An 8,605-nucleotide genomic window follows, 5' to 3' on the forward strand; every position below is an offset into this window, starting at 1 on the left:
TCAACGCTACGCGTGAGAATGTATTGACAAAATGATTTGGTTGTCTCGACCATCATAAATGGCATTTCCTGAGCAAGCATAACATGCCCCACCAACTCCTTTTTTTATGATATGATAGTTGACGCATGTCTTTTTGTACAAGGCGACGACAATTCACCTCCTCTGATCTAACGGTTGTAATTAATCAGACCAGTTCGATCAGATGGTCAGGCTTCAAAGGTATCTCCATATTCTTGTTTAAAAACCCTAAGGGTGTGTTTGGTTGGGGGTTATCCTTGATAACCTTAGTTATCCATTCAAGGTTATCAACGAAAATCATGTTTGGTTTAGGTACTCGATAATTCCTGAGTAATGTTCTATGCCCGACACGTCAACAAAAAGGGCATGCAACCCGAAATCGGAAAACTGAGGTTTTTTTTAATTTCGGGGTTAACAAAAATTTTTTACCCAAAATACCCTTGAATAAAAGAAAAATGTAATTAAAAAAAAGTAAAGAAAAAAAAAATAAAAAAATAAAATAAAAAACTTTAAAAAATTAAAAAATGTAAAAACACATAAAAATTTTTTTAAAAAAAATTAAAAATAGAAAAAACTTTAAAAAAATTAAAAATAATAAAAAATGGGGAAAGATAAAAAAAACATAAAAAATAGGGAAAAAACGTTAAAAACTTTAAAAAACATAAAAAATTTAAAAAATATATATATAATTTAAAAAATAGAAAAAAATTAAAAAAATGTAAAAAAATAAAAAACGTAAAAAGATTTAAAAAAATAAAAAATGAAAAAAAAATTTAAAGCGAAAAAAAATTAAAAAATGAAAGGAAATAAAAAAATAATAAATAAATAAAAAACACATAAAAATAAAGAAAAAATGTGAAAAAGAAAAAAATAAAAAAACGTAGAGTTTAAAAGATATATATAGTTGGTTTTGTAACTAAGGGTAATATAGTAAAATATTAAATTAGGTTATTCATTAAAACCTTCAAACAAACAAATTTTTGTTGCATTACATAGGTTGAACCAAATAACATTTGGTTATGTTTTATTCCTCATAATCTTGGTTATGTGATTACTTGGTAATCACATAACCAAGGTTATACATGATAACTTGAATCAAATGCACCTTAAGTGTCTTAGAGGTAAACCGCTTGTACTGTATCTTCTTCAATCTTCCCCTCTGGCGATTTTTACCAACTACTCTCGTGCATTCTCCAATCTTCCTTTGTTTTTCCTTCGTCCATACATGGCCGAAGAAACCTTTGCCCCTTGGTATACGTTCACTCACTCAGATTTTGACAACTGTGATCTTGAGACAATTCGTCTATCTATAGAAATCCCTAAGAGCTTCTATATTTGTATTTCGAGTCCTCAAGACCATCCCCATCATCCTTTGCCTGGCTATGTGGCTTTCTTCATGGATCAGCTATATGCAGGTCTATGCTTTTCTCATTCCCACTTTCTTCTTAGAAGTGAGTTGATACTTTCATATCCTTGTTCAATGATTGGTCCCGAATTTCATTTGCCTTCTCTATGGGGTCGCGATTTTATTTTGTTTGTGTGAAGTCCCTTTAACTCCACAAATATTTCATTATTTCTACTACCTAAAGCAAATAACCGACTGGATCTTTCACTTCCAGTCCCAACGAAGACCACTTTTTTTGATAAGCTGCCTTCTCAGACTAAGGACTAGAGGGAAAAATACTTTTTCATTCAACTTCCTGACCCCACATCTTGGCCTACCGTGTGGCAGGTGAATATTCCCACTACATCTGAGATGGTCAATTTTCATATGGAGCCGACATTTATTAATGCTTCAGAGAGAGTAGCTAATATGAAGTTTAATGTTTCCAGATTACTCGCGGAAGGGTTTCTTTATATTTTTGGACTCAGTCCAATTTGAGCAAAGTTGTCATATTCCTTTGGTAATTAGTTTTGACTCGATCCCTATCTTATTCTCGACTAACACATTTTCTTCCCCTTCTATAGCAAAGACTCTATCAAAGGCTTTGATATCAAGGACCCTGCAACTGGATAAGGTTGAGCTGACTCGGAGAGGAAAGATCATCTTGGCCGAGCGAGAAGGCTCACTCCTTGGCCATTCTCCAATGCCAATAGAAGTGATCCTTGAGTCCCCCAATTTAGATGAGTCGCTCAGGATTCGTCGCAAAAGAAGCCAATCGGTCGCCTCAGCTTCAGTTGAACCAATCAGGGCTGAGCGGATGGTCGTGCCCCTACTTCTTCCACTCAGAGAGCTTGAGACTGATCACCCTACTTCAGTAGGGGTCATTTTCTTAACGGTCGTCCGAGACTACTCATGTACCGACGCTGTCTATGCATTCGCCCCACCGAGCTAATCTAGCTCTGGGTGCCTTTTCCTCAAGGCATGGCACATCTCGAAGGTCATACCGGTACTTTTCTTTTTCCTTTACTGTACCCTCCAGATAGGGGGCGGTCTTCGAACCCTCACAACCCTTCGGGGTGGTAAAGCTAAAAGGGTCATTCGCGGAAGCATGGATGAATGCCACGGAATGACCGAAAAGTTGCTCGGTACTTGAGTATGTAGATAGATACGCTCAGGATGCTATTATAGTAAGTCCTTTGTCTATTCTCTTTAAGTAGGTATAATTTCTAACACTGTTTCTCTTAGTTCTTTGTTGCCAGGCTGAACTTGGGTCAAATAGCGATAGACCTAAACTGGGTGAACAAAATTTTGAAGGACCGTGTGGTTGAGCTAAAATCCTCTAAAGCTCATACCATGATTCCAGAAGTGAACAAATTGTGACAAGAGGTGCAAACTCAGGCAAATCTGCTGCTAGAGATGGAAAACGCTTTAGAGGGAGCTCATCAAGGGATGGATAATCAACTGGTAGAAAGAATGAAACTCAAAAGTCTGCTACAGATTAGTGAAGCTAAGCTCCGAGATGAGACTATAATCAAAGCCAAAGCAGCATCCGACCTAGCGTAATAGACCACCCGACTAGATGAACTGAAGATTTTCCATACTTCAGAATCTGCTAAGAAAGATAAGGAGCTATTGGCCAAGAATTGTAAGTACCTCATGGTAGTTTTGATGTGGTCAACCAAGTTAACTTAGGTCCTTTGTGGGTTTGATCATTGTGTCAAAAGTGTGTAGGAGCTTAAGAACACAAGAAGTTGAGTGGAACACGCAGCTAGCAAGAATAATGGCATGGGAAAAGAGTCGATAGACTCGGTACATTCAAGGGACGAGATGCTGCGGAAGAGTACACTAGTGGATGAGAAGGACGTGCACGATGTTTGAGAGACGAGAAGCCGGGGAGAAAGCCTGCTCGAGGAGAAGGCTGGAAGATGGGTTCGAGTGAGCCTATACTACAAGAATTTGGACTTTTAACGATGCATTTTAGCGTCGCCATATGTACATAAAATGCGCCGCAGAACATTTTACGACGCAAACACGCGTTGCCGGCATGCGTCACAACTGGTTCGTATGCAAATGTCAATATGATCTTTGCCGTTTGTTGCCAAACCAAGACGCACATTTCTAAGATCCATGCCAAATACTAGAAATTTATCATCAAACATCTTCCAAGCAGAACCATCTGCTGGGTGTCTTAAAACACCATTCTCTTTTGGTCGCTCAACATCATGTCATCTCATATCTTTTGCGGTATGCCTAGAACTATACAAACACTTTAATCTAGGAGTTAGGGGAAAGTATCGCATCACCTTTTTTGGTACCTATTTCCCTTTTGTATTTTTGTCAACCCATCTACTTGAGCCACATATATGACAATTCTCAAACCCAATATTTTCTTTCCAGAAAAAAGCACAATCATGTTCACAGACCTGGATTGACTCGTACCCTAGTCCCAATTCACGGAGCTTTCTCTTTGCCTCATAGTGTGAGTCGGGTAATATTGCTTGAGGAAATGCTTGCTTCATTAACTTAAGTAACATATTAAAAGACTTGTTACTCCACTTGTTGAGTACTTTCACATGCATTAATTTTACCAAGAAATTAAGTGTCGAGAAATTTACACATCCCAGATATAGTTTTTTCTCAATTTCCTCCAACATATCATCGAAATTCTCAGTTTGGAAACCTTGTTGAATAGGCTCACTAGATTCTCCAATCTCTACTGGTCCCGTCAAATCAGCTAGAACATTTGTCATTTCATCTGGGACATTAGTATCAGATAAAACTTCATGCTCTATTGGTGGATGTTCATATTGCTCACCATGATAATCCCACACTTTGTATGACTGTTGTATGCCATATCGTATTAGGTGTATCTCTACTAAGCCCAGTGGATGTAGCCCATGATTCAAACAATTATTACACGGACATCTTATTTTCCCCTCTTCATTGGTGTACTCGACAGCACGTGCTACAAACATCCGAACATCATTTTTATATTCACGAGAGATTCGATTTGTCAAACTCATCCAACTTTTGTCAATCGTCATTTTGTGAAACTGGAACCAATTCAAAATATATAAAACAATTGAAAAATGTTAAGATGCAAGTAACATCTAATCTGTACACAAGTGGAAGAGCATTCAACAGAAATTTTAGTAGAAAAATCAATATGCGAGACTAAGCAAGGCGGGTAATTGTAGAGAACGCCATAAATATCATCCAACTTAAAACACAAATTGCCAAGAGAAAAGAGAGAGTGACACAATTTCAGTATGATGGCATGACAGAGATTTAGTTAACTAATTTTAAACTACTTTCTTAGTTGTTTCATAAATGCCTACTTAAGTATATCACTAATTTGTCAAACATGGATCAAATGATAAAGGATGACTTATGTTACACGACACAAAATGCATTCATATTTCTATTTTTGTAAATTAATTTAGTAGAAAAACCAATATGTGAGATTAAGTAAGGTTGGTAATTGCAGAAACTACCATATATTTCAGCGAGGCTGGAAAACTAACAATGACAGCGGCTGTGGCCAAGGAGGTGGTAGCAAGTCGCTGCGATTTGGTCGCACACCGCCAAAGAGGCCACAGGTTGCTTGCCGCTAAAGAGGCTAGCTAATGGTTGCGCACATCTACTGCCAAGGAGGTGGCAGCAGGTCGTTGTGATTTGGTTGTGCGCCACCAAAGATGCCATTGGTCGCACGCATCTGCTGCCGACAATAAGGGCGTGCAATAATACAGTATAAGGATAAACCAAGGATTACCTATTGAGAGAGAGCAGGAGATCCTCGGCGAGCAAGATGCACAGGAGAGAAGAAATCGGCAATGGCGAGAATGCACGAAATTGACAATGGCGAGAAGGCTTGTTGGCGAAATCGGGAATGCATGAACGAACAAGTGAATAGGGTTTTAATGTATTAAAATATAATAAAATAAGAATTATTTAATAAATTTATTTTTATTTGTTTTTAAATGATATTTATTTTGATTTATAATTTGGTTAAAAGAGAATACGAGCAGTTAATTTATTAAAATAAGTTAAAAGATTAATTATTTAATAAATTTCTTTCTAATGTGTTTTCAAATGATATTTATTTTAATTTATAATTTATAAAAAATTTTGAAAATTTTTAATATCGAATTTTATTTTAGCGACGCTTAATGTATCTACGTCGCCAAATGACACAATTTGAGGTGGAAAAAATTTCCACTACTATTAGTGACGTTGAGTACAAAATGCGTCGCCATAGTGTCACATTTGGCGACGTGTTTTCTATGTTGTGTCGCAAAATGATCCAGGAAAAATTTGCGCTACCTTTTAGTGACGTGGAGTGATATGTGTGTCGCTAAAGGCCTTCATTTGACGACGCGTATTGTTTAACGCGTCGCTAAATAATGATACAAAATAAATATGAGAAAATTTTCTCCTAATGTTCTATCTTTTAGCAACGCGAAACATTCCAAGCATCGCCAAAAGGTCATATTTTGCGATGTTGACCGTGCTATGCGTCGCTAAAAGTCAGAATTCTTGTAGTGGGATGACATGCTTAAACCCATGTACAAAAGGAATGAGGATAAAAATCTTGTGTGTTGCAAAGGGTTTAATGGTATAGTCTATTGTGATATATAATCATCTTTTTTCCATTGGAGAAATTTTGGTCAAAACTAATACAAGGCCCCAAGAGCATAAAAATGGACTGGAGTTAATGCCAATGATACACTAAGTATCATGGAATCAAATGATGTACTTTTTTGTGAAAAAGAACTAGTATAGCAATTGTAATATGGTTCTTGGGTTAAAAAAATAGTTATAATAGTTTTATCTAAAATTGAACATATAAACATGCCTTATGGATCTCTACTTACGATCATATTGATAACCCAATATCTAAATTTATATTAACAATTTATGTTTATATTCACTTGAATCCTAAGTTTTTAGGAAGTACATATACCTTTGTTTGTATTCAGTCCTTACGAAGCATACACTTTTGACTAAATCTTAAATCCTAGGACTATTTATTGGTTTGATTAGGTATCCCTTTTTACACTTACTAGAGTTAGAAATGCATACATTCGATTCATATTTTGATAATTACTTTTAGTTGTCTTTTACTTGCAAGTGATCTTATATGTAGATTTAGGGAAGGCAAAAGCATCTCATACTCTCAATTCAAATTGCATGCACATAAAAAAGTAAAGCTCCTTAGTGATCTAATAGATCCGCAGCATACCTTTATATTCTACTTCTCAATATATGCTTTGTTTATTTATGATTACAATCTTTAAAAAAAGTAAAGCTGCATAGTGATCTAATAGATTTGCAACATACCTTTATATTCTAGTTCTTAATATGTGTCTCTGATTTATGATCGATATCACAAGACACTTAGTGTATTTTTTTTCCTCCAGATTTGGAAGTTTATAAGGTATACTACAAAGTAAAATAAGAGAGTTGCAAACATTAGTGGCGAGTTTACTTTAACCCTCTGTTTGGGAGAAGGTGAGTAAAGGGGAGGGAAAGGTAAACATGGGTAAAAAAAATTTTTACACTTGTTTGGGAGAGAGTGAGCCATGAAGGGGAAGGGGAGAGAAGGGTAAAGCTTCCCCTTGCATGCTCGGGAATCAGCGAAATTTCTTACACCCCAAATTGGGGTGTAAGGAAGGGTAAGGAAAAATTATTCCAATTTTATCCTTATTTATATTTTCACATGCAGATCTATTAAAAAAATAAGAGGATATTTTTATAAATTTGTATATTTAACCTTCATTTCCATCCCTTTGAACTTTCCCTCCCTTCCAAACAAGGGCAAGATAAATATATTACTTTCCCTCCCTTCCCCTCCCTTCCCCTTCCATCCCCTTTCATTAATGAACCTTACCTCACCCCATCCAAACAGAGGGTAAAGAAGTTGGTTATAATTTTGCTAGAAGTATTAGCTCAAAAGAGATCAACATGACAACTAAATGTATATTCAGAGAGTAACTTTTTGACTCAAACAAACAAAAAATGATTAATCAGATTGGGTAATGTTGAGTTTGGAGTGATCGGTCCGGTTCTACGGAAGTTTTTCATCGGTCACTAAGGTAAATCGGGAAACGCTCGTAGCGAGCAGCCTAGGAGCCCAACATCTTTTAGTTGCGTGCCCCATTTGAAGGAAAAATTTCTGCAAATTCGCTATTGCTGGGGCTCGAACCGTGGGTGCCTCGATGACAACCTGAATGTCCTACCGCTGCACCATAACCCCGGGGACGTAACTTTTTGACTCAGGGACATTAATTAGATAGTGATGTACCGTATTAGGATGAAGGATACTAAGTATTTTGATTTATCTATCTATATATTACCGTGGAGTCGATAATACTAGATCGTCTAAAATTAACTTATCATCTTTTTGCCACACTAGAGAGCAACTTCTAGACTACATCTCAATCTCATCTAAATTAGGTTTGCAAAATTTAAGAGAATCTTTTATGTATTAAAGGAAAACACCTCTCAGTATGGTATTATAAAATTTCTCAATATCTTTAATTTTGTGACTCAATTTCTTTACAATTAAATAAACATATTCTTCTCCTTGAATGCTTTAGTATCACTAATAATAATGAGAAGAAATTGTTTGGATTCGTGTTAAGAGTTAAGTCACTTTTCAATTAAGAGATTCAAAAGACTAATGATATTTTTTAGGTCACTTTTTCAATTAAGTGATTGAAAAGACTAATGATATTTTTTTTTTGTTTTACGCTTAGATGACAAAATTTAATTTTAAGATTTTTCAAACCAAGAAATATTCTACCCTTCAATGCAACGCGGACGATGCAAAGTCTGTTCTTGTTGTCGTCGTCGAAAGTTTTAACCCTTACTCAGTTGAACTTGCAAGTTGATTCAAGCAATTTTTCAGAGAAGTCACATCGCGATCCTAAAAGGATTAAATTCAACTCCTCACTTTTGCCTGATCTTTCGAGAACCATGGTGGATTTCTTTTGCATCGATAGATATATTTATCGATGTTAAGTTTGAATGATCAAAAAAACTACTTCACACTATCTAAGTTTCTTCACTGTTACTGTTAAAGATGTATTTGACTATAGGAATTGATATTAGAGAGAACTTTTATACTGCACACCTAGGTGTGCCCACTAGAGATACATCTGAGGGGATCTATCCACGTAGCAAGTGGCAGTCAATCCTATC

This window comes from Zingiber officinale, chromosome 9B (genome assembly GCF_018446385.1).
Source record: "Zingiber officinale cultivar Zhangliang chromosome 9B, Zo_v1.1, whole genome shotgun sequence".
Taxonomy (NCBI): Eukaryota; Viridiplantae; Streptophyta; class Magnoliopsida; order Zingiberales; family Zingiberaceae; genus Zingiber; species Zingiber officinale.